The 25,038-nt window shown below is 49.5% G+C and overlaps 1 long non-coding RNA gene across 1 annotated transcript; it reads left to right on the top strand.

The window, feature by feature from the left end:
• Positions 1–3,765: 3,765 nt before the first annotated feature.
• On the top strand, positions 3,766–22,044 carry LOC133246767 (uncharacterized). The gene is made up of 3 exons (XR_009736167.1): positions 3,766–4,031; positions 17,265–17,397; positions 22,024–22,044. It is a non-coding gene; the product is annotated as an uncharacterized LOC133246767 (long non-coding RNA).
• The last annotated feature ends 2,994 nt before the right edge of the window (positions 22,045–25,038 follow it).

Here is a 25,038-nt window from a genome sequence, read left to right as displayed (position 1 = left end):
CCTGCTCCCCTCCTGATCTCGACAGGAGCGTCCATTCCCCTGCTTTGTCTGGAAGGGGTTCCCGAACTTCCCGACGCACCTCAGGATGAGGCCGATATCACGAGGGAATTCGAGACGAAGCCTCGTGGGCGGTGCCACCTTCCGAAAGGCCCCGATTTCCCAGTCCGCTCTTGACAAGAACCCGATGCCCAGACACCTCTTCGAACGCAACCCTGTCGATGAAGTCCCAACACCAAGGGGCACTGACATCCCTGTGCATCATCTGGAAAAACCCGCAGGTTCCAAATACAGTTCGACACGTGCCCTGTCTCCCCGTGAACACCTAGAGAGGCAAGCGGCATTCCATGCCTCAACCCAAGACGAGGCCTGACTCTCCTGTTCCAACTGTGCAGGGACCCTGCGTTTGGAGTCTTTAATGGAGAGGAAGCCTGAGGTTCCTGCTTCAACTGGAGATGAGGCCCTCTTCCATTGCACCAAACCCAGTGGAGTCCCGAGAGGGCCCTCCCAACTCCACAGTATCCCTGACTTCTCAGAGGCACCCTGAGAAGCTCCCTGAGGTCACCGGCAGAAGTCGAGGAAACCCAGAGTTTCCTGCTCCAACCTGAGAAAGACCTTGAGAATCCTTCTTCAGTGGGTCTTGGGGCCTGATTCCCCTACCGTGACTCGAGAGCAATGACGCGCTACCCCTTCCCACTCGTATGGGAGACGTGACTTCCCTGGCACCACACGAGAGGCTCCTTGAGCTCCCTGTTGTAGCTCGTGAGAAACCTCATACTGGCGCCCCAGCTCGAGAAAAAGCTCGAGACCCACCCGTCATCGAGAGATTAGGGCCTTCGTTTCCTGCATATTCTGGAGAGCCATCTCGAGTCTTCTCTCCAAACTCCACAGGAGGCTTGAATCCCTATAGGCTACTCAGGGGGCTCCAAGAGATAGCAGTGGTGACTCGAGAGCAGAGCACAGGTCTTTGCTTACACTCGAGATGAGGCCTGACTCGCGGGGTGAGTCTGGAATGCAACCCCGAGATCCCTGTCGCCCCTGGAGAGGAACATTAGTTTCTGGACACAAGCATAGATGAGGTCTATTTGCCCTGCCGGGAATCGAGAGCAATCCCCAGCTCTCCCTCACAACTTGAATGGAAGACTGGACTTCCCTGGGCCAACACAAGAGGCATCCTGAATTCCCCGTCGTAACTCGAGAATCACGCCACAACTCGAGAAAAAACCAGTGGTTCCCCTGCCATCGCAAAATGAAGCCCTTTCCCGCGACAGCGTCTCAAGTGAAGTCCCAGGTTCCGTCTTGAAGTTCGAAACGGTACTTGGAAGCCTTGATGCGACCCACAAAGTTCCCTGACGTACCGGTCTCCCTAGAGAGGAACACCGAGGTTTCCTAGCACCACTTCCTCTGAGCCCCTTGTCCCCTCCTGATGTCGACAGGAGGGTCGATTCCCCTGCTTTGTCTGGAAGGGGTTCCCGACCTTCCCATCGCACCTGAGGATGAGGCCGGTCTCACGAAGAAATTGGAGACGTGGCCTCGTGGATTGTGCCACATTCCGAAGGACCAAGATGTCCTGGTCTGCTCTTGATAAGAACCCGATGCCCGGACACCTCTTCGAATGCAGACCTGTCGATGAAGTCACAACACGAAGGGGCACTGACACCCCCGTGCATCGTCCGGAAAAACCCGCAGGTTCCAAATACAGCTCGACAAGTGGCCTGTCACCCCGTGAACACCTCGAGTGTCAAGCGGAGTTCCATGCCTCAACACAAGACGAGGCCTGCCTCTCCTGTCCCAACTCTGCAGGGACCATGCGATCGGAGTCAGAAATGGAGAGGAACCCTGAGGTTCCTGCCTCAATTCGGGACGAGGCCCTCTTCCATTGCACCAAACCCAGTGGAGTCCCGAGAGGCCCCTCCCAAATCCACAGTATTCCTGACTTCTCAGAAGCACACTGAGAAGCTTCCTGAGGTCACTGGCACAAGTCGAGGGAACACAGGGTTTCCTGCCGCAACCTCAGAAGGACCTCGAGAGTCCTTATTCAAAGCATCTTGAGGCCCAATTCCCCTACCTTGCCTCGAGAGCAATGATGCGCTCCCCCTCGGCACTTGCATGGGAGACCTCACATCCCTGTCGCCGCACGAAAGGCTCCCTGAGCTCCCCGTTGGACCTCGTGAGAAACCCCACACTTACACAGCCACTCGAGAAAAAGCCTTTGTGGACTCCACTGGGTTTGGTGCAATGGAAGAGGGCCTCGTCCCGACTTGAGGCCAGAACCTCAGGGTTCCTCTCCATTTCTGACTCCGATCCCAGGGTCCCTGCAGAGTTGGGACAGGAGAGGCAGGCCTCGTCTTGTGTTGAGGCATGGAACTCCGCTTGCCTCTCGAGGTGTGCACGGGGTGACAGGCCACATCCGAGCTGTATTTGGAAACTGCGGGTTTTTCCGGACGTTGCACGAGGGTGTCAGTGCCCCTTTGTGTTGCGACTTCATCCACAGGATTTCGATCAAAGAGGTGTCCCGGCATCGGGATCTTGTCAAGAGCGGACTGGGAAATTGGGGTCTTTCGGAAGGTGGCACCGCCCACGAGGCTCCGTCTCGAATTCCCACGTGAGACCGGTCTCATCCTGAGGTGCGACGGGAAGGTCGGGAACACCTTCCAGACAAAGCAGGGGAATGAACCCTCCTGTCGAGATCAGGAGGGGAGCAGGGGCTCAGAGGAAGTGGTGCCGGGAACCTCGGAGTTCCTCTAGAGGAAGACCGGTATGTTGGGGAACTTTTTGGGTCGCATCAAGGGTGCCAAGTACCGTTTTGACCTTCAAGACGGAACTTGGGACTTCTCTTGAGATGCTGTCTCGGGAAAGGGCTTCATCTTGCGATGGCAGGGGAACCACCTGTTTTTTCTCGAGTTGCGGCGGGATTCTCGAGTTACGACGGGGAATTCAGGATGCCTCTTTTTTTGGCCCAGGGAAGTCCAATCTTCCATTCGAGGTGTGAGGGAGAGCTCGGGATTGCTCTCGAATCACTGCAGGGCAAATAGACCACATCTAGGCTTGTGTCCAGAAACTAATGTTCCTCTCCAGGGGCGACAGGGATCTCGGGGTTGCATTCCAGACTCACCTGGGGAGTCAGTCCTCATCTCGAGTGAAAGCAAAGAACTCCGCTCTCCTCTCGAGTCGCGACGGGTATCTCTTGGAGCCCACTGAGTAGCCAAAAGGGAGTCAAGCCTCCTGTGGAGTTTGGAGAGAGGACTCGGGATTGCTCTCCAGGCCATGCAGGAAACGAAGGCCCTCATCTCCCTATGACGTGGGAGTCTCGGAGTTTTTCTCCAGTGGCGGCGCCAGTGTCGGGTTTCTCACGAGGTATGACCGCAAGTTCAGGGAGCCTCTCATGTGCTGCCAGGGAAGTCAAGTCTCCCATGCAATGGGCGAGGGGTTGCCTGTCATTGCTCTCGAGTCATGGTAGGGGAATCGGGCCTCAAGATGCGTTGAAGAAGGACGCTCAAGGTCTTTCTCAGGTTGCGGCAAGAAACCCTGGGTTCCCTCGACTTGTGCCGGTGACCTCAGGTAGCTTCTTAGGGTGGCTCTGAGAAGTCAGGGATACTGTGGAGTTGGGAGGGGCCTCTCGGGACACCATTGGGTTTGGTGCAATGGAAGAGGGTCTCATCTCCAGTTGAGGCAGGAACCTCAGGGTTCCTCTCCATTTCTGTACTCCAATCGCAGGCTCCCCGCAGAGTTGGGACAGGAGAGGCAGGCCTCATCTTGGGTTGAGACATGGAACTCCGCTTGCCGCTCGAGGTGTTCACAGGGTGACAGGCCACTTGTCGAGCTGTATTTGGAACCTACTAGTTTTTCCGGACGATAACGCGGGTGTCAGGGCCCCTTCCTTTGGTGACTTCATCCACAGGGTTGCATTGTAAGAGGTGTCTGGGCATCGGGTTCTTATCAAGAGCGGACCGGGACATCGGGGTCCTTCGGAATGTGGCACCACCCACGAGGCCACCTTTCGAATTTTTTCATGAGACCGGCCTCATCCTGAGGTGACACAGGAAGGTCAGGAACCCCTTCCAGACGAAGCAGGGGAATCGACACGCCTGTCGAGATCAGGAGGGGAGAAGGGTCTCAGAGGAAGTGGTGCCGGGAACCTCGGTGTTCCTCTCGAGGGAGACTGGTATGTCGGGCAACTTTGTGGGTCTTATCAAGGCTGCCAAGTATCCTTTCGACTTTCAAGATGGAACGTGGGCCTTCTCTGGAGACGCCGTCGCGGGAAAAGGCTTCATCTTTCGATCGTGGGGGAACCACGTGGTTTTTCTCGAGTTGCGGTGGGATTCTCGATTTACAACAGGTAATTCAGGATGCCTCTTGTGTTGGCCAAGGGAAGTCCAATCTTGCATTCGAGTTGCCCAGGAGAGCGGGGGATTGCTCTGGAGTCACAGCAGGGCAAATAGACCTTATCTATGCTTGTGTCCAAAAGCTAATGTTCCTCTCCAGGGGCGACAGGGATCTCGGGGTTGCATTCCAGACTCACCCGGGGAGTCAGGCCTCCTCTCGAATGGAAGCAAAGAACTCCGCTCTCCTCTCGAGTCCTGACGGGTAACACTTGGAGCCCACTGAGTGGCCTAAAGGGAGTCAAGCCTCTTGTGGTGTTTGGAGAGAGGACTCGGGATTGCTCTCTAGGCCATGCAGGAAACGAAGGCCCTCATCTCGCGATGATCGGGGCGCCTCCTGCTTTTTATCGAGCTGTGGCGTCAGTGTGGGGTTTCCCACGAGGTACGACGGGGAGCTCAGGGAGCCTCTCGTGTGGCGCCAGGGAAGTCAGGTCTCCCATGCGAGTGGCGAGGGGGAGCGGGTCATTGCTCTCGAGTCATGCTAGGGGAATCGGGACTCAAGACGCGTTGAAGAAGGACTCTCGAGGTCTTTCTCGGGTTGTGGCAGGAAACCCTGGGTTCCCTCGACTTGTGCCGGTGACCTCAGGGAGCTTCTCAGGGTGCCTCTGAAAACTCAGGGATACTGTGGGGTTGGGAGGGCCCTCTCGGGACTCCACTGGTTTTGGTGTAATGAATAGGGCCTTGTTCCGAGTTGACGCAGGAACCTCAGGGTTCCTCTCCATTTCTCTACTCCGATCACAGGGTCCCTGCAGAGTTGGGACAGGAGAGGCAGGCCTCGTCTTGTGTTGAGGCATGAAACTCCGCTTGCCTGTCGAGGTGTTCACGGTGTGACAGGCCACTTGTCGAGCTGAATTTGAAACCTACTGGTTTTCTGGACAATGCTCGGGGGTGTCAGGGCCCCTTCGTGTTGCAACTTCATCCACAGGGTTGCATTCGAAAGAGGTGTCCGGGCATCGGGTTCTTATCAAGAGTAGACCGGGAAATCAGGGTCCTTCCGAATGTGGCACCACCCACGAGGCTACGTCTCGAATTTCTTCGTGAGACCGGCCTCATCCTGAATTGCGACGGGAAAGTCGGGAAGCCCTTCCAGACTATGCAGGGGAATAGGGGAGGATCCAAGATGGCGAGGAGTAGGCCAGGGAGAACACTCTATCCCCCACAAATTCATCAGAAAGCATATAAACATCGAGTAAATTCCACAAAACAACTTCTGAATGCCGACAGAGGACATCAGGCACCCAGAAAAGCAACCCAAGTCTTCAAAAGGAGGTAGGAAAAAATATAAAAGACAAAAAAAGAGACAAAAGAGGGAGGGATGAAGTTCCGTCCTGGGAAGGGAGTCTTAGAAAGAGAGAAGTTTCCAAACACCAGGAAACCTTCTCACTGCCGAATGTGTGCCGAGATTTGGAAGCACAGAGGGCAACATTACAGGGAGAAAAAATAAATAAACAATTAAAACTCGCCGATTTCAAACCCTACGGTAACTCTCCCAGTGGAGAAGCAGTGCAGACGCCTGCACACGCCATTAGCAAGTGGGGACTGGGCAGGGAGGCGGCGCAGGCTGCATCGCTCAGAGTAAGAACCTGGCCTGAATACCCCGAGCGCTATCTGAGAGAAATAATTTGGGCTAGCAAACCAGACTGTGGGATATCTACCACGCGAAAAGCTGGCCCTAACCTAAGACACCGCCAGGCGTGAGCACGGAACAAAGGACTGAACAGAGATAGCCGGCTGCAGACCTTCCCCCTCCAGTGACAGGCAGCCAGAGCTGGAAGGGGGCAATCGCAGCCCCAGAGAGACATTATCTATAAACCTGTAAGCAGGCTTCTTTGCTAACTAAAACTTCTTGGGGGTCTGGACGGTCAACATCTGCCTGAGAAGGTGCGCCGGTTGTACACCCATATAATCAAGTGGCAGGGAGGTGATAAGTTGCAGCAATGGCGCTCGCTGAACACCTCATCACCTGAGCTGCTCAGGCCTGGGAAGAGCACAAAACGCAGGCCCAACCGAGTCTGTGCCTCTGAGGACTACCCGAGTGCCTGAACCTAAGCGGCTTGCACCTGGAAGTGAAGGCAGCCCAGAGCCGGCCTCGGATGTTTCCCGGCAGAACAACCTAGAGCCCCAGCAGTGTGGGCAGGGAGGCTACACGCTCCGTGAGCGGGGGCAGACCCAGTGTGGCTGAGGCACTGCGAGCGCACGCCAGTGTTATTTGTTTGCAACCTCCCTCCCTCCCTCCCTCCCCACAGTGTGACTGAACAAGTGAGCCTAAAAAAAAAAAAAAAAAAAAAAGTGTCCTCCACCGTCCCCTTTGTGTCAGGGCCGAAACCAGACACTGAAGAGACCAGCAAACAGAAGAAGCTATAACAGAGGGAAATGCCTTGGAAGCTACAGGCAATAGATTAAAAACCTGTGGTTACTAAGGACTACATAGAAAGGGGCCTATAGATCTTGAGAAATGTAAGTCGGACCAAGGAACTAGCCAAAAATGAACTGAACTCACAATACTCACAACAAAACCAGAGAAAGTCCTAGATATATTTTTACTATTTTTACGATCATTCTTTCTCTTTTTTTAAATTTTTTTTAAAAAAAATTTAAGTCCTCTATTGTTCCTCTAAATTTCACTTTTATAACCTATTACTTTGCAAAAAAAAAAAAAAAAAAAGACCCTATTTTTTTCTTCTTCAGCAAACTTCATATATATATATTTTTATATTTTTTTGTCCTTTTTTTTCCTTCTTTTCTTTAACATTGTATTTTTGAAATTCCAAACTCTACTCTAGATTTTTAATTTTAGCTTTTTGGTATATGTTATCAATTTTGTATCTATAGTTTTTTTATAATTTCTGTGACTTTTTTTTTCTCTGTTTATTTCTCTTCTTCTTTTATATAACATTGTATATCTGAAATTCCAAACTCTACTCTAGATTTTTAATTTATGCTTTTTGGTATTTGATATCAATTTTGTACCTGTATTTTCTTTATAATTTTTGCAACATTGTTTGTTTTTGTTTGTTAGTTTGTTTTCTGTCTTTATTTTTCTTCTTCTTTTTTTTAACATTGTATTTTTGAAATTCCAAACTCTACTCTAGATTTTTAACTTTTGCTTTTTGGTATTAGTTATCAATTTTGTACCTATATTTTCTTTATAATTTTCACGACCTTGTTTGTTTTTGTTTGTTCGTTTTTTTTTTTCCTGTATTTAAGAATTATTTTATTTTTTTTAAATTTTATTTTATTTTTAAACTTTACATAACTGTATTAGTTTTGCCAAATATCAAAATGAATCCACCACAGGTATACATGTGTTCCCCATCCTGAACCCTCCTCCCTCCTCCCTCCCCATACCATCCCTCTGGGTCGTCCCAGTGCACTAGCCCCAAGCATCCAGTATCGTGCATCGAACCTGGACTGGCAACTCGTTTCTTACATGATATTTTACATGTTTCAATACCATTCTCCCAAATCTTCCCACTCTCTCCCTCTCCCACGGAGTCCATAAGACTGTTCTATACATCAGTGTCTCTTTTGCTGTCTCGTACACCGGGTTATTGTTACCATTTTTCTAAATTCCATATATATGTGTTAGTATACTGTATTTATGTTTTTCCTTCTGGCTTACTTCACTCTGTATAATAGGCTCCAGTTTCATCCACCTCATTAGAACTGATTCAAATGTATCCTTTTTAATGGCTGAGTAATACTCCATTGTGTATACGTACCACAGCTTTCTTATCCATTCATCTGCTGATGGACATCTAGGTTGCTTCCATGTCCTGGCTATTATAAACAGTGCTGCAATGAACATTGGGGTACACGTGTCTCTTTCCCTTCTGGTTTCCTCAGTGTGTATGCCCAGCAGTGGGATTGCTGGATCATAAGGCAGTTCTATTTTCAGTTTTTTAAGGAATCTCCACACTGTTCTCCATAGTGGCTGTACTAGTTTGCATTCCCACCAACAGTGTAAGAGGGTTCCTTTTTCTCCACACCCTCTCCGGCATTTATTATTTGTAGACTTTTGGATTGCAGCCATTCTTACTGGTGTGAAATGGTACCTCATAGTGGTTTTGATTTGCATTTCTCTGATAATGAGTGATGTTGAGCATCTTTTCATGTGTTTGTTAGCCATCTGTATGTCTTCTTTGGAGAAATGTCTATTTAGTTCTTTGGCCCACTTTTTGATTGGGTGTTTGTTCATTTTTTCTCTCTTTCTTTTCCTTCTTCTTTTCTTTAACATCGTATTTTTGAAATTCCAAACTCTACTCTAGATTTTTAATTTTTGCTTTTGTGTATTTGTTACCAATTTTATACCTTTAAGAACCCAATCTTCAGTACCCATTTTTCACTAGGGAGCGAGATTACTGGCTTGACTGCTCTCCCTCCCTTTGGACTCTCCTTTTTCTCCACCAGGTTGCCTGTGTCTCCTCCCTAACCCCTCTCTACTCTACCCAACTCTGTGTATGTCTGTGTGTTCCAGACGGTGGAGAACACTTAGGGAACTGATTACTGGCTGGATCTGTCTCCCTCCTTTTCATTCCCCCTTTTATCCTTCTGGCCACCTCTGTCTCCTTCCTCCTTCTTCTCTTCTCTGTATAACTCCGTGAACATCTTTGAGCGGTCCAGTTGTGGAGTGCACATAAGGAAGTGACTACTGGCTAGCCCACTCTCTCCACTATTGATTCCACCTCATCTCATTTGGGTCATCTCTAACTCCCTCCTCCCTCTTCTCTTCTCCATGTAACGCTGTGAACCTCTCTGAGTGACCCTCACGGTAGAGAAACTTTTCATCTTTAATGTAGATGTTTTATCAATGGTGCAGTATAGAAGGAGAAGTTTTGAAACTACTGTAAAAATAAGACCAATAACTGGAAGCAGGAGGCTTAAGTCAAAACCCCGACTCCAGGGAACTCCTGACTCCAAGGAACATTAATTGACAGGAGCTCATTAAACGCCTCCATACTGACACTGAAACCAAGCACCACACAAGGGCCAACAAGTTCCAGGGCAAGACATACCAAGCAAATTCTCCAGCAACAAAGGAACACAGCCCTGAGCTTCAAGATACAGGCTGTCCAAAGTCACCCCAAAACCATAGACATCTCATAACTCATTACTGGACATCTCATTGCACTCCAGAGAGAAGAAATACAGCTCCACCCACCAGAACACCGACACAAGCTTCCCTAACCAGGAAACCTTGACAAGCCACCTGTACAAACCCACACACAGCGAGGAAACGCCACAATAAAGAGAACTCCACAAACTGCCAGAATACAGAAAGGACACCCCAAACTCAGCAATTTAAATAAGATGAAGAGACAGAGGAATACCCAGCAGATAAAGGAACAGGATAAATGTCCACCAAACCAAACCAAAGAGGAAGAGATAGGGAATCTACCTGATAAAGAATTCCAAATAATGATAGTGAAATTGATCCAAAATCTTGAAATTAAAATGGAATCACAGATAAATGGCCTGGAGACAAGGATTGAGAAGATGCAAGAAAGGTTTAACAAGGACCTAGAAGAAATAAAAGAGTCAATATATAATGAATAATGCAATAAATGAAATTAAAAACACTCTGGAGGCAACAAATAGTAGAATAACAGAGGCAGAAGATAGGATTAGTGAATTAGAAGATAGAATGGTAGAAATAAATGAATCAGAGAGGATAAAAGAAAAACGAATTAAAAGAAATGAGGACAATCTCAGAGACCTCCAGGACAATATTAAACGCTACAACATTCGAATCATAGGGGTCCCAGAAGAAGAAGACAAAAAGAAAGACCATGAGAAAATACTTGAGGAGATAATAGTTGAAAACTTCCCTAAAATGGGGAAGGAAATAATCACCCAAGTCCAAGAAACCCAGAGAGTCCCAAACAGGATAAACCCAAGGCGAAACACCCCAAGACACATATTAATCAAATTAACAAAGATAAAACACAAAGAACAAATATTAAAAGCAGGAAGGGAAAAACAACAAATAACACACAAGGGAATTCCCATAAGGATAACAGCTGATCTTTCAATAGAAACTCTTCAAGCCAGGAGGGAATGGCAAGACATACTTAAAATGATGAAAGAAAATAACCTACAGCCCAGATTATTGTACCCAGCAAGGATCTCATTCAACAATGAAGGAGAAATCAAAAGCTTTTCAGACAAGAAAAAGCTGAGAGAATTCAGCACCACCAAACCAGCTCTCCAACAAATACTAAAGGATATTCTCTAGATGGGAAACACAAAAATGGTGTATAAATTCGATCCCAAAACAATAAAGTAAATGGCAATGGGATCATACTTATCAGTAATTACCTTAAACATAAATGGGTTGAACGCCCCAACCAAAAGACAAAGACTGGCTGAATGGATACAAAAACAAGACCCCTACATATGTTGTCTACAGGAGACCCACCTCAAAACAGGGGACACATACAGACTGAAAGTGAAGGGCTGGAAAAAGATTTTCCATGCAAATAGGGACCAAAAGAAAGCAGGAGTAGCAATACTTATATCAGATAAAATAGACTTTAAAACAAAGGCTGTGAAAAGAGACAAAGAAGGTCACTACATAATGATCAAAGGATCAATCCAAGAAGAAGATATAACAATTATAAATATATATGCACCCAACACGAGAGCACCGCAGTATGTAAGACAAATGCTAACAAGTATGAAAGGAGAAATTAACAATAACACAATAATAGTGGGAGACTTTAATACCCCACTCACACCTATGGATAGATCAACTAAACAGAAAATTAACAAGGAAACACAAACTTTAAACGATACAATAGACCAGTTAGACCTAATTGATATCTATAGGGCATTTCATCCCAAAACAATGAATTTCACCTTTTTCTCAAGCGCACATGGAACCTTCTCCAGGATAGATCACATCCTGGGCCATAAAGCTAGCCTTGGTAAATTAAAAAAAAATAGAAGTCATTCCAAGCATCTTTCCTGGCCACAATGCAGTAAGATTAGATCTCAATTACAGGAGAAAAACTATTAAAAATTCCAACATATGGAGGCTGAACAACACGCTGCTGAATAACCAACAAATCACAGAAGAAATCAAAAAAGAAATCAAAATTTGCATAGAAACAATGAAAATGAAAACACAACAACCCAAAACCTGTGGGACATGGTAAAAGCAGTCCTAAGGGGAAAGTTCATAGCAATACAGGCACACCTCAAGAAACAAGAAAAAAGTCAAATAAATAAACTAGCTCTACACCCAAAGAAACTAGAAAAGGAAGAAATGAAGAACCCCAGGGTTAGTAGAAGGAAAGAAATCTTAAAAATTAGGACAGAAATAAATGCAAAAGAAACAAAAGAGACCATAGCAAAAATCAACAAAGCCAAAAGCTGGTTCTTTGAAAGGATAAATAAAATTGACAAACCATTAGCCAGACTCATCAAGAAACAAAGGGAGAAAAATCAAATCAATAAAATTAGAAATGAAACTGGAGAGATCACAACAGACAACACAGAAATACAAAGGATCATAAGAGACTACTATCAACAATTATATGCCAATAAAATGGACAACGTGGAAGAAATGGACAAATTCTTAGAAAAGTACAACTTTCCAAAACTGGGCCAGGAAGAAATAGAAAATCTTAACAGACCCATCACAAGCACGGAAACTGAAACTGTAATCAAAAATCTTCCAGCAAACAAAAGCCCAGGTCCAGATGGCTTCACAGCTGAATTCTACCAAAAATTTAGAGAAGAGCTAACACCTATCCTACTCAAACTCTTCCAGAAAATTGCAGAGGAAGGTAAACTTCGAAACTCATTCTATGAAGCCACCTTCACCCTAACACCAAAACCTGACAAAGATCCCACAAAAAAAGAAAACTACAGGCCAATATCACTGATGAACATAGATACAAAAATCCTTAACAAAATTATAGCATTAAAGATCATACACCATGATCAAGTGGGCTTTATCCCAGGGATGCAAGGATTCTTCAATATCCGCAAATCAATCAATGTAATACACCACATTAACAAATTGAAAAATAAAAACCATATGATTATCTCAATAGATGCAGAGAAAGCCTTTGACAAAATTCAACATCCATTTATGATAAAAACTCTCCAGAAAGCAGGAATAGAAGGAACATACCTCCTATTATATATAGCTTTTATTAGCTATATATGACAAACTCACAGCAAACATTATCCTCAATGGTGAAAAATTGAAAGCATGTCCTCTAAAGCCAGGAACAAGACAAGGGAGCCCACTTTCACCATTACTATTCAACATAGTTTTGGAAGTTTTGGCCACAGCAATCAGATCAGAAAAAGAAATAAAAGGAATCTAAGTTGGAAAAGAAAAAGTAAAACTCTCACTATTTGCAGATGACATGATCCTCTACATAGAAAACCCTAAAGACTCCACCAGAAAATTACTAGAACTAATCAATGACTATAGTAAAGTTGCAGGATATAAAATCAACACACAGAAATCCCTTGCATTCCTATACACTAATAATGAGAAAACAGAAAGAGAAATTAAGGAAACAGTTCCATTCACCATTGCAACGGAAAGAGTAAAATACTTAGGAATATATCTACCTAAAGAAACTAAAGACCTATATATAGAAAACTATAAAACACTGGTGAAAGAAATCAAAGAGGACACTAATAGATGGAGAAATATACCATGTTCATGGATTGGAAGAATCAATATAGTGAAAATGAGTATACTACTCAAAGCAATTTATAGATTCAATGCAATCCCTATCAAGCTACCAACGGTATTCTTCACAGAGCTAGAACAAATAATTTCACAATTTGTATGGAAATACAAAAAACCTCGAATAGCCAAAGCGATCTTGAAAAAGAAGAATGGAACTGGAGGAATCACCCTACCTGACTATAGGCTCTACTACAAAGCCACAGTTATCAAGACAGTATGGTACTGGCACAAAGACAGAAATATAGATCAATGGAACAAAATAGAAAACCCAGAGATAAATCCACGCACATATGGACACCTTATCTTTGACAAAGGAGGCAAGAATATACAATGGATTAAAGACAATCTCTTTAACAAGTGGTGCTGGGAAATCTGGTCAACCACTTGCAAAAGAATGAAACTAGACCACTTTCTAACACCATACACAAAAATAAACTCAAAATGGATTAAAGATCTAAACATAAGACCAGAAACTATAAAACTCCTAGAGGAGAACATAGGCAAAACACTCTCTGACATACATCACAGCAGGATCCTCTATGACCCACCTCCCAGAATATTGGAAATAAAAGCAAAAATAAACAAGTGGGACCTAATTAACCTTAAAAGCTTCTGCACATCAAAGGAAACTATTAGCAAGGTGAAAAGACAGCCTTCAGAATGGGAGAAAATAATAGCAAATGAAGCAACTGACAAACAACTAATCTCAAAAATATACAAGCAACTCCTACAGCTCAACTCCAGAAAAATAAACGACCCAATAAAAAAATCGGCCAAAGAACTAAATAGACATTTCTCCAAAGAAGACATACAGATGGCTAACAAACACATGAAAAGATGCTCAACATCACTCATTATCAGAGAAATGCAAATCAAAACCACTATGAGGTACCATTTCACACCAGTAAGAATGGCTGTGATCCAAAAGTCTACAAGCAATAAATGCTGGAGAGGGTGTGGAGAAAAGGGAACCCTCTTACAAAGTTGGTGGGAATGCAAACTAGTACAGCCACTATGGAGAACAGTGTGGAGATTCCTTAAAAAACTGGAAATAGAACTGCCTTATGATCCAGCAATCCCACTGCTGGGCATACACACTGAGGAAACCAGAAGGGAAAGAGACATGTGTACCCCAATGTTCATCGCAGCACTGTTTATAATAGCCAGGACATGGAAGCAACCTAGATGTCCATCAGCAGATGAATGGATAAGAAAGCTGTGGTACATATACACAATGGAGTATTACTCAGCCATTAAAAATTATACATTTGAATCAGTTCTAATGAGGTGGATGAAACTGGAGCCTATTATACAGAGTGAAGCCAGAAAGAAAAACACCAATACAGTATACTAACGCATATATATGGAATTTAAAACGATGGTAACAATAACCCTGTGTATGAGACAGCAAAAGAGACACTGATGTATAAAACAGTCTTATGAACTCTGTGGTAGAGGGAGAGGGTGAGAAGATTTGGGAGAACGGCATTGAAACATGTAAAATAACATGTATATATATATAAAAAAAAAAAGCAGGGAAATCGACCCTCCTGTCGAGATCAGGAGGGGAGAAGGGGCTCAGAGGAAGTGCTGCCGGGAAGCTTGGTGTTCCTCTCGAGGGAGACTGGTATGTCGGGGAACTTTGTGGGTCGCATCAAGGCTGCCAAGTACCATTTCCAACTTCAAGACGGAACGTTGGACTTCTCTTGAGATGCTGTCTTGGGAAAGGGATTCCTCTTGTGATGGCGGGGGAACCACGTGGTTTTTCTCGAGTTGCGGTGGGATTCTCGAGTTACGACGGGGAATTCAGGATGCCTCTGGTGTTGGCCCAGGGAAGTCCAATCTTCCATTCGAGTTGCGAGGGAGAGCTGGGGATTTCTCTCGAGTCACTGCAGGGCACATGGACCTCATCTAGGCTTGTGTCCAGAAACTAATATTCCTCTCCAGGGGAGACAGGGATCCCGGGGTTGCATTTCAGACTCACCTGGGGAGTCAGGCCTCATCTCGAGTGGAAGCAAAGAACTCCAGTCTCCTTTCGAGTCGAGACGGGTACGTGCTGGAGCACACTGAGTGGCCTGAAGAGAGTCAAGCCTCCTGTGGCGTTTGGATAGAGGACTCGGGATTGCTCTCCAGGCGGTGCAGGAAACGAAGGCCCTCATCTCGCGATGACGGGGGAGTCTCGGGGTTTTTCTCGAGCGGCGTCGCCAGTGTGGGGTTTCTAACCAGGTACGACGGCGACCTCAGGGAGCCTCTCGTGGGGCTCCAGGGAAGTCCGGTCTCAATGTGAGGGGCGAAGGGGAGCACGTCATTGCTCTCGAGTCATGGTAGGGCAATCCGGCCTCGAGACGCATTGAAAAAGGACTCACAAGGTCTTACTCAGGTTGCAGCAGGAAACCCTGGGTTCCCTCCACTTGTGCTGGTGACTTCAGGGAGCTTCTCAGGGTGCCTCTGAGAAGTCAGGGATACTGTGGAGTTGGGAGGGGCCTCTCGGCACTCCACTAGGTTTTGTACAATGGAAGAGGGCCTCGTCCCGAGTTGAGGCAGGAACCTCAGGGTTCCGCTCGATTTCTGACTCCTATCGCAGGGTCCCTGCAGAGTTGGGACATTAGAGGGAGGCCTCATCTTGTGTTGAGGCATGGAACTCCGCTTGCTGCTCGAGTTGTTCACGGGGTCACAGGCCACTAGTTGAGCTGTATTTGGAATCTACCCGTTTTTCCGGACGATGCATGGGGGTGTCAGTGCCACTTCGTGTTTTGACTTCATCCACAGGGTTGCATTTGAAGAGCTGTCCGTGCATCAGGTTCTTATCAAGAGCAGACCGGGGAATCCGGGGCTTTTGGAAGGTGGCACCACCCACGAGACTCCGTCTCGATTTCCCTCGTGAGAGAAGCCTCATCCTGAGGTGCGACGGGAAGGTCGGGAACCCCTTCTAGACAAAGCAGGGGAATGGACCCTCCTGTCGAGATCAGGAGGGGAGCAGGGGCTCAGATGAAGTGGTGCCGGGAACCTCGGTGTTCCTCTTGAGTGAGACCATTATGTCGGGGAAATTTTTGTGTCCCATCATGGGTGCCAAGTACCGTTTCGACCTTCAAGATAGAACGTGCTTCTCCTGAGATGCTGTAGCTGGATAAGGCTTCGTCTTGCGATGACGGGGGAACCACGTGGTTTTTCTGGATGAGGCGGGATTCTGGACTTATGACGGGGAATTCAGGATGCCTCTTGTGTTGATCCAGGGAAGTCTAATCTCCATTCGAGTTGCAAAGGACAGCTGGGGATTGCTCTCGAGTCACAGCAGGGAAAATAGACCTCATCCTGGCTTGTGTCCAGAAGCTAATGTTCCTCTCCAGGGGCGACAGGGATCTCGGGGTTGCATTCCAAACTCACCCGGGGAGTCAGGCCTCGTCTCGCGTGGAAGCAAAGATCTCCACTCTCCTCTCGAGTAGCGACGGGTATCTCTTGGAGCACACTGAGTGACCTAAAGGGAGTCAAGCCTCCTTTGGTGTTGGACAGAGGACTCGGGATTGCTCTCTAGGCCATGCAGGAAACGAAGGCCCTCATCTCGCGATGACGGGAGAGTCTCAGTGTTTTTCTCGAGTGGCAGCGCCAGTGTGGGGTTTCTCCCGAGGTACGATGGGGAGAACAGGGAGCCTCTCGTGTGGCTCGAGGGAAGTCAAGTCTCCCATGCCAGTGGCGAGGGGGAGCGCGTCATTGCTCTCGAATCATGGGAGGGGAATCGGCGCTCGAGATGCATTGAATAAGGACTCTCGAGGTCTTTCTTGGGTTGCGGCAGGAAACCCTGGGTTCCCTCGACTTGTGCCGGTGACCTCAGGGAGCTACTCAGGGTGCCTCTGAGAAGTCAGGGATACTGTGGATTTGGGAGGGGCCTCTTGGGACTCCACAGGGTTTGGTGCAATGGAATAGGGCCTCATCTCCAGTTGAGGCAGGAACCTCAGGGTTCCTCTCCATTTCAGACTCCGATGGCAAGGTCCCTGCAGAGTTGGGATAGGAGAGTCAGGCCTCGTCCTGTGTTGAGGCATGGAACTCCGCTTGACTCTTAAGGTGTTCACGGGGTGACAGGCCACTTGTCAAGCTGTATTTGGAACCTATGGTTTTTTCTGGACGATGCTTGGAGGGGTCAGTGCCGCGTCATGTTGGGATTTCATCCACAGGGTTGCATTCGAAGAGGTGTCCGGGCATCGGGTTCTTATCAAGAGCAGACCGGGAAATCGGGGTCCTTCGGAATGTGGCACCATCCACGAGGCGCCGTCTCAAATTTCTTCATGAGACCGGCCTCATCCTGAGGTGGGACGAGAAGGTCAGGAACCCCTTCCAGACAAAGCAGGGGAATCAATCCTCCTGTCGAGATCAGGAGGGGAGAAGGGGCTCAGATGAAATGGTCCCGGGAAACCTCGGGGTTCCTCTCGATGGAGACCTGTAGGTTGGGGTACTTTGTGGGTCGCATCAAGGCTGCCAAGTACTGTTTCGAACTTTAAGACTGCAGGTGGGACTTCTCTTGAGACGCTGTCGCTGGAAAGGGCTTCATCTTGCAATGTGGGGGGGGGGGGACCACGTGGTTTTTCTCGAGTTGAGGCGGGATTCTCGAATTACGACGGGGAATTCAGGATGCCTCTTGTGTGGACCCAGGGAAGTCCAATCTTCCATTCGAGTTGCGAAGCAGAGCTGGGGATTGCTCTCGCGTCACTGAAGATTAAATAGACCTCATATAGGCTTGTGTCCAGAAGCTAATGTTCCTCTCCATGGGCGACAGTGATCTCGGAGTTGCATTCCAGGCTCACCCGGGGAGTCAGGCCTGGTCTTGAGTGGAAACAAAGAACTCCGCTACCCTCTTGAGTCGCAACGGGTATCTCTTGGAGCCCAATGAGTGGCCTATAGGTAGTCCTGCCTCCTGTGGAGTTTGGAGACAGGACTCGGGATTGCTCTCTAGGCCATGCAGGAAACGAAGGCCCTCATCTCGCGATGACAGGGGAGTCTCGTGGTTTTTCTCGAGTTATGGCGCCAGTATGGCTTTTCTCACGAGGTACGAAGGGGAGCTCAGGGAGCCTCTCGTGGGGCGCTGGGAAGTCAGGTCTCCATGCAAGTTGGGAGAGGGAGCACGTCATTTCTCTCGAGTCATGGTAGGGGAATCGGGCCTCAAGACGCGTTGAAGAAGGATTCTCGAGGTCTTTTTTGGGTTGTGGCAGGAAACCCTGGGTTCCCTCAACATGTGCCAGTGACCTCAGGGAGCTTCGCAGGGTGCCTCTGAGAAATCAGGGATACTGTGGTGTTGGGAGGGGCCTCTCGGGACTCCACTGGGTTTGGTGAAATGGAAGAGGGCCTCATCTCCAGTTGAGGCAGGAACCTCAGGGTTCCTCTCCATTTCTGACTCCGATCGAAGGGTCCCTGCAGAGTTGGGACAGGAGTTGAGGCCTCATCTTGGGTTGAGGCATGGAACTCCGCTTCCCTCTCGAAGTGTTCACGGGGTGACAGGCCACTTGTCGAGCTGTATTTGGAACCTGCGGGTTTTTGCAGACGATACACGGGGGTGTCTTTGACACTTCCTGTTGTGACTTCATCCACAGCGTTGCATTCGAAGAGCGGTCTGGGCATCGGGTTCTTCTCAAGAGCGGACTGGGAAATCAGGGTCTTTAGGAATGTGGCATCCCCCACAAGGCTGCGTCTCGAATTTCTTCGTGTGACAGGCCTCAACCTGAGGGGCAACGGGGAGGTCGGGAACCCTTTTGAGACAAAGCAGGGGAATCGCCCCTCCTGTTGAGATCAGGAGTGGAGAAGGGGCTCAGAGGAAGTGCTGCCGGGAAATCTCGGTGTTCCTCTCGAGGGAGACCGGTATGTCGGGGAATTTTGTGGGTCGCATCAAGGCTGCCAAGTACCATTTCGAACTTCAAGACGGCACGTGGGAGTTCTCTTGAGACGCCGTCTCGGGAAAGGGCTTCATCTTGTGATGGCGGAGGAACCACTTGGTTTTTCTCAAGTTGGGGCGGGATTCTCGAGTTACGACGGGCAATTCAGGATGCCTCTTGTGTTGGCCCAGGGAAGTCTAATCTTCCATTCGAGTTGATAAGGAGAGCTGGAGATTGCTCTCGAGTCACCACAGGGCAAATAAGACCTGATCTAGGCTTGTGTCCAGAAACTAATGTTCCTCTCCAGGGGCGACAGGCATCTCGGGGTTGCATTCCAAACGCACCCGGGGACTCAGGCCTCATCTCGAGTGGAGGCAAAGAATTCCACTCTCCTCTCGAGTCACGACGGGTATCTCTTGGAGCCCCCTGAGTGGCCTAAAGGGAGTCAAGCCTCCTGTGGAGTTTGGAGAGAAGACTCGGGATTGCTCTCCAGGCCATGCAGGAAACGAAGGCCCTCATCACGAGATGACTCGGGCAACTCGTGGGTTTCCTCGAGCTGGGGCACCAGTGTGGGGTTTCCAACGATATACGCCGGGGAGCTCAGGGAGCCTCTCGTGTGGCGCCAGGGAACTCAGGTCTTGCATGCGAGTGGCGAGGGGTAGTGGGTCATTGCTCTGGAGTCACGGTAGGGGCATCGTTCCTCAAGACGCGTTGAAGAAGGACTCTCGAGGTCTTTCTCGGGTTGAGGCAGGAAACCCTGGGTTCCCTGGACTTCTGCTGGTGACCTCAGGGAGCTTCACAGGGTGCCTCTGAAAAGTCAAAAATACTGTGGAGTTGGGAGGGGCCTCTCGGCACTCCACTGGGTTTGGTGTAATGGAAGAGGGCCTCTTCCGGAGTTGAGGCAGAAACCTCAGGGTTCCTCTCCATTTGTGACTCTGATCGCAGGCTCCCTGCAGAGTTGGGACAGGAGAGGCAAGCCTCCTCTTGTGTCAGGTATGGAACTCCACTTCCGCTCGAGTTGTTCAAGGGGTGACAGGACGCTAGTCGAGCAGTATATGGAACTTTCGGGATTTTCCAGACGATGCACGGGTGTGTCAGTGCCCCTTTGTGTTGCAACTTTATACACAGGGTTGCATTCGAAGAGGTGTCCGGGCATCAGGTTCTTATCAAGAGCAGACCAGGACATCGGGGACCTTCGGAATGTGACACTAACCACGAGGTCACGACTCGAATATGTTTGTGAGACCGGACTCATCCTGAGTTCCAACGGGAATGTCGGGAACTCCTTTCGGACAAAATAGGAGAATGGACCTTCCTGTAGAGATGAGGAGGGGAGGAGGGGCTCAGAGGAAGTGGTGCCGGGAACCTCGGTGTTCCTCTCGAGGGAGACCGGTAAGTCGGGGAACTTTGTGGGTCGCATCAAGGCTGCCAAGCACCGTTTCGAACTTCAAGACGAAACGTGGGGCTTCTCTTGAGACGCCGACGAGGGAAAGGGCTTCATCTTGCGATGGCAGGGGAACCACGTGGTTTTTCTCGAGTTGCGGCGGGATTCTTGAGTTACGATGGGAAATACAGGATGTCTCTTGTGTTGTCCCAGAGAAGTCCAATCTTCCATTTGAGGTGCAAGGGAGAGCTGGGGATTGCTCTCGAATCACTGCAGGGCAAATAGACCTCATCTAGGCTTGTGGCCAGAAGCTAATGTTCCTCTGCAGGGGCGACAGGGATCTCAGGGTTGCATTTCAGACTCACCAGGGGAGTCAGGCCTCATCTCGATGGGAAGCAAAGAACTCCGTGCTCCTCTTGAGTCACGACGGGTATCTCTTGGAGCCCACTGAGTGGCCTAAAAGGAGTCAAGCCTCCTGTGGAGTTTGGAGAGATGACACAGGACTGCTGTTGAGGCCATGCAGGAAATGAAGGCCTTCATCTCGCGATGACGGGGGAGACTCGTGGTTTATCTGGAGCTGTGGCGCCAGTGTGGGGTTTGTCACCAGGTACGAATGGGAGCTCAGGGAGCCTCTCCTGGGACGCCAGGGAAGTCGGGTCTCCATGCGGGGGGAGAGTGGGAGCGCGTCATTGCTCTCGAGTCATGGTAGGGGAATCGGGCCTTGAGACGTGTTGAAGAAGGACGCTAGAGTTCTTTCTCAGGATGCGGAAGGAAACCTTGGGTTCCCTCGACTTGTGCCAGGGACCTTAGGGAGCTTCTCATGGTGCCTCTGAGAATCAGGGATACTGTGGAGTTGGGAAGGTCCTCTCGGGGCTCCACTGGGTTTGGAGCAATGGAGGAGGGCCTGGTCACCTGTTGAGGCAGGAACCTCAGGGTTCCTCTCCATTTCTGACTCGAATTGCAGGGTCCCTGCAGAGTTGGGACAGGAGAAGCAGGCCTCGTCTTGTGTTGAGGCAGGGAACTCCGCTTGCCTCTTGAGTGACAGGAAACAGGCCAAGCAGGAAACGAAGGCCCTCATCTCGCAAGGATGGGGTAGTTTCGGTGTTTTTCTCGAGCGGCGGCGCCAGTGTGGGTTTTCTCACGCGGTAAGACGACGAGCTCAGAGAGCCTCTCGTGTGGCGCTAGGGAAGTCGGGTCTTCATGTGCGGGCGAGGGGGAGCCCGTCACTGGTCTCGAGTCATGGTAGGGGAATCGGGCCTCGAGACGCATTGAAGAAGGACTCTCGAGGTGTTCCTCGGGTTTCAGCAGAAAACCCTGGGTTCCCTCGACTTGTGCCGGTGATCTCAGGGAGCTTCTCAGGGTGCCTCTGAGAAGTCAGGGATACAGTGGAGTTGGGAGGGGCCTCTCGGGACTCCACTGGGTTTGGTGCAATGAAAGAGAGCCTCATCTCCAGTTGAGGCAGGAAATTCAGGTTTCCTCTCCATTTCAGACCCGATCGCAGGGTCCCTGCAGAGTTGGGACAGGAGAGTCAGGCCTCGTCCTGGTTTGAGGCGTGGAACTCCGCTTGCCTCTGGAGGTGTTCACGGGGTGACAGGCCACTTGTCGAGCTGTATTTGGAACCTTCGGGTTTTTTCGGAAGATTCACGGTGGTGTCAGTGCCCCTTCGAGTTGCGAGTTCATCCACAGGGTGGCGTTCGAAGAGGTGTCTGGGCATCGGGTTCTTGTCAAGAGCGGACGGGGAAATCGGGGTCTTTCAGAATGTGGACGAACCCACGAGGCTATGTCGCGAATTTCTTCGTGAGACAGGCCTCATCCTGAGGTGCAACGGGAAGGTCGGGAACCCCTTCCAGAGAAAGCAGGGGAATCGACCCTCCTGTCAAGATCAGGAGGGAAGAATGGGCTCCGATGAAGTGGTGGGGGGAACCTCAGGGTTCCTCTCCAGTGAGACTGGTATGTCGGGGAACTTTTTGGGTCGAATCAAGGGTGCCAAGTACCCTTACAACCTTCAAGACGGAAGGTGGGCCTTCTCTTGAGACTCTGTAGCAGGAAAGGGCTTCATCTTGCGATGACGGGGGAACCACGTGGTTTTCTTCAAGTTGCGATGGGAATCTCGAGTTACGACGCGGAATTCAGGATGCCTCTTGTGCTGGCCCAGGGAAGTCCAATCTTCCATTCGAGTTTCAAAGCAGAGATGGGGATTGCTCTAGCGTCACTGAAGGTTAAATAGACCTCATCTAGGTTTGTGTCCAGAATCTAATGTTCCTCTCCAGGGGCTACAGGTATCTCGGGTTTGCATTCCATGCTCACCTGGGGAGTCAGGCCTCGTCTTGAGTGGAAACAAAGAACTCCGCTCCCCTCTCGAGTCACGACGGGTATCTCTTGGAGCCCGATGAGTTGCCTAAAAGGAATCTAGCCTCCTGTGGAGTTTGGAGAGAGGACATGGGATTGCTCTCTAGGCCATGCAGGAAACGAAGGCCTCATCTCGCGATGACGGGGGAGTCTCGTGGTTTTTCTGGAGCTGCGGCGCCAGAATGGGTTTTGTCACGAGGTACGAATGGATCTCAGGGAGCCTCTCGTGTGGCGCCAGGGAAGTCAGGTCTCCAAGCGAGTTGCGAGAAGGAGCGGGTCATTTCTCTCGAGTCACTGTAGGGGAATTGGACCTCAAGATGCATTGAAGAAGGGCTCTTGATGTCTTTCTTGGGTTGTGGCAGGAAACCCTGAGTTCCCTAGACTTGTGCCCGTGACCTCAGGGAGGTTCTCCGTGTGCGTCTGAGAAGTCAGGGATACTGTGGAGTTGGCAGGGGCCTCTCGGGCCTCACTGGGTTTGGTGCAATGGAAGAGAGCCTTATCTCGACTTGAGGCAGGAACCTCAGGGTTTCTCTCCATTTCTGACTCCGATCGCAGGGTCCCTGCAGAGTTGGGACAGGAGAGTCAGGCCTCGTCTTAGGTTGAGGCATGGAACTCCGCTTGCCTCTCGAGGTGTTCACGGGGTGACAGGCCACTTGTCAAGCTGTATTTGGAACCTGTGGGTTTTTCCGGATGATGCATGGGGGTGTCCATGCCCCTTTGTGTTGTGCCTTCATCCACAGGGTTGCATTTGAAGAGGGGTCCGGGCATCAGGTTCTTCTCAATAGCAGACCGGAAAATCGGGGTCTTTTTCAGAATTTGGCACCATCCACGAGGTTCCGTCTCGAATTCCCTCATGAGACCAGCCTCATCCTGAGGTTCGATTGGATGGTCGGGAACCCCTTCCAGACAAAGCTGGGGAATCAACCCTCCCGTCCAGAACAAGAGGTGAGAAGGGCCTCAGATGAAATGGCGCCGGGAACACCTGTGTTCCTTTCGAGTCAGACCAGTATGTCAGGGAACTTTTTGGGTCGCATCAAGGATGCCAAATACCGTTTCGACCTTCAAGACAGAACTTGGGACTTCTCTTGAGACGCTGTAGTGAGAAAGGGCTTCATCTTGCAATGACGGGGGAACCACGTGGTTTTTCTCGAGTTGCGGTGGGATTTTCGAGTTACGATGGGGAATTCAGGATGCCTTTTGTGTTGGCCCAGGGAAGTCCAATCTTCCATTCAAGTTGCCAGGGAGATCTGGGGATTGCTCTCGAGTCCCTGCAGGGCAAATAGACCTCATCTAGGCTTGTGTCCAGAAGCTAATATTCATCTCACTGGCGACAGGGATCTCGTGGTTGCATTCCAGACTCAGCCGGGGAGTCAGGCCTCGCCTAGATTGGAGGCAAAGAACTCCGCGCTTCTCTCGATTCGCGACGGGAATGTCTTGGAGCCAACTGAGTGGCCTAAAGGGAGTCAAGCCTCCTGTGCAGATTGAAGAGAGGACTCGTTTTGCTCTCTAGGCCATGGATGTAATGAAGCCCTCATCTCGCCATGACGGGGGAGTCTCGTTTTTTTTTCTCAAGCTGGGGCGACAGTGTGGGATTCTTACGAGGTACGATGGGGAGCTCAGGGAGGCTCCCTTGAGGAGCAAGGGAAGTCGGGTCTCCATGCGAGTGGCGAGGGGGAGCGCATCATTGCTCTCGAGTCATGGTAGGGGAATCGGGCCTCAAGACACCTTAAAGAAGGACTATCGAGTTCTTTCTCAGGTTGTGGCAGGAAACCCTGGGTTCCATCGAATTGTGCAGGACCTCAGGGAGCTTCTCAGGGTGCCTCTGAGAAGTCAGGGATACTGTGGAGTTGGGACGGGCTTCTTGGGACTCCTCTGGGTTTGGTGCAATGGAAGAGGGCCTCATCTCCAGTTGAGGCAGGGACCTCAGGGTTCCTTTCCATTTCTGACTCCAATCGCAGGGTCCTTGCAGAGTTGGGACAGGAGAGGCAGGCCTCGTCTTGTGTTGAGGCATGGAACTCCGCTTGCTGCTCGAGTTGTTCACAGGGTGACAGGCCACTTGTCGAGCTGTATTTGGAACCTACGGGTTTTTCCGGACAATGCACAGGGGTGTCAGTTCCCCTTCGTGTTTCGACTTCATCCACAGGGTTGCATTCGAAGAGGTTTCCGGGCATCGGGTCCTTGTCCAGAGCGGGCCGGGATATCGGGGTCCTTCAGAATGTGGCACCACCCACCGAGCCCCGTCTCAAATTTCTTCATGAGACCGGCCTCATCCTGAGGGGTGACAGGAAGGTTGGGAACCGCTTCCAGATAAAGCAGGGGAATCCACCCTCCTGTCGAGATAAGGAAGGGAGA

Source organism: Bos javanicus, chromosome 4 (genome assembly GCF_032452875.1).
Source record: "Bos javanicus breed banteng chromosome 4, ARS-OSU_banteng_1.0, whole genome shotgun sequence".
NCBI lineage: Eukaryota > Metazoa > Chordata > Mammalia > Artiodactyla > Bovidae > Bos > Bos javanicus.
Note: the sequence above shows the minus strand (reverse complement) of the source record. Positions and strands in the feature narration are given on the sequence as shown.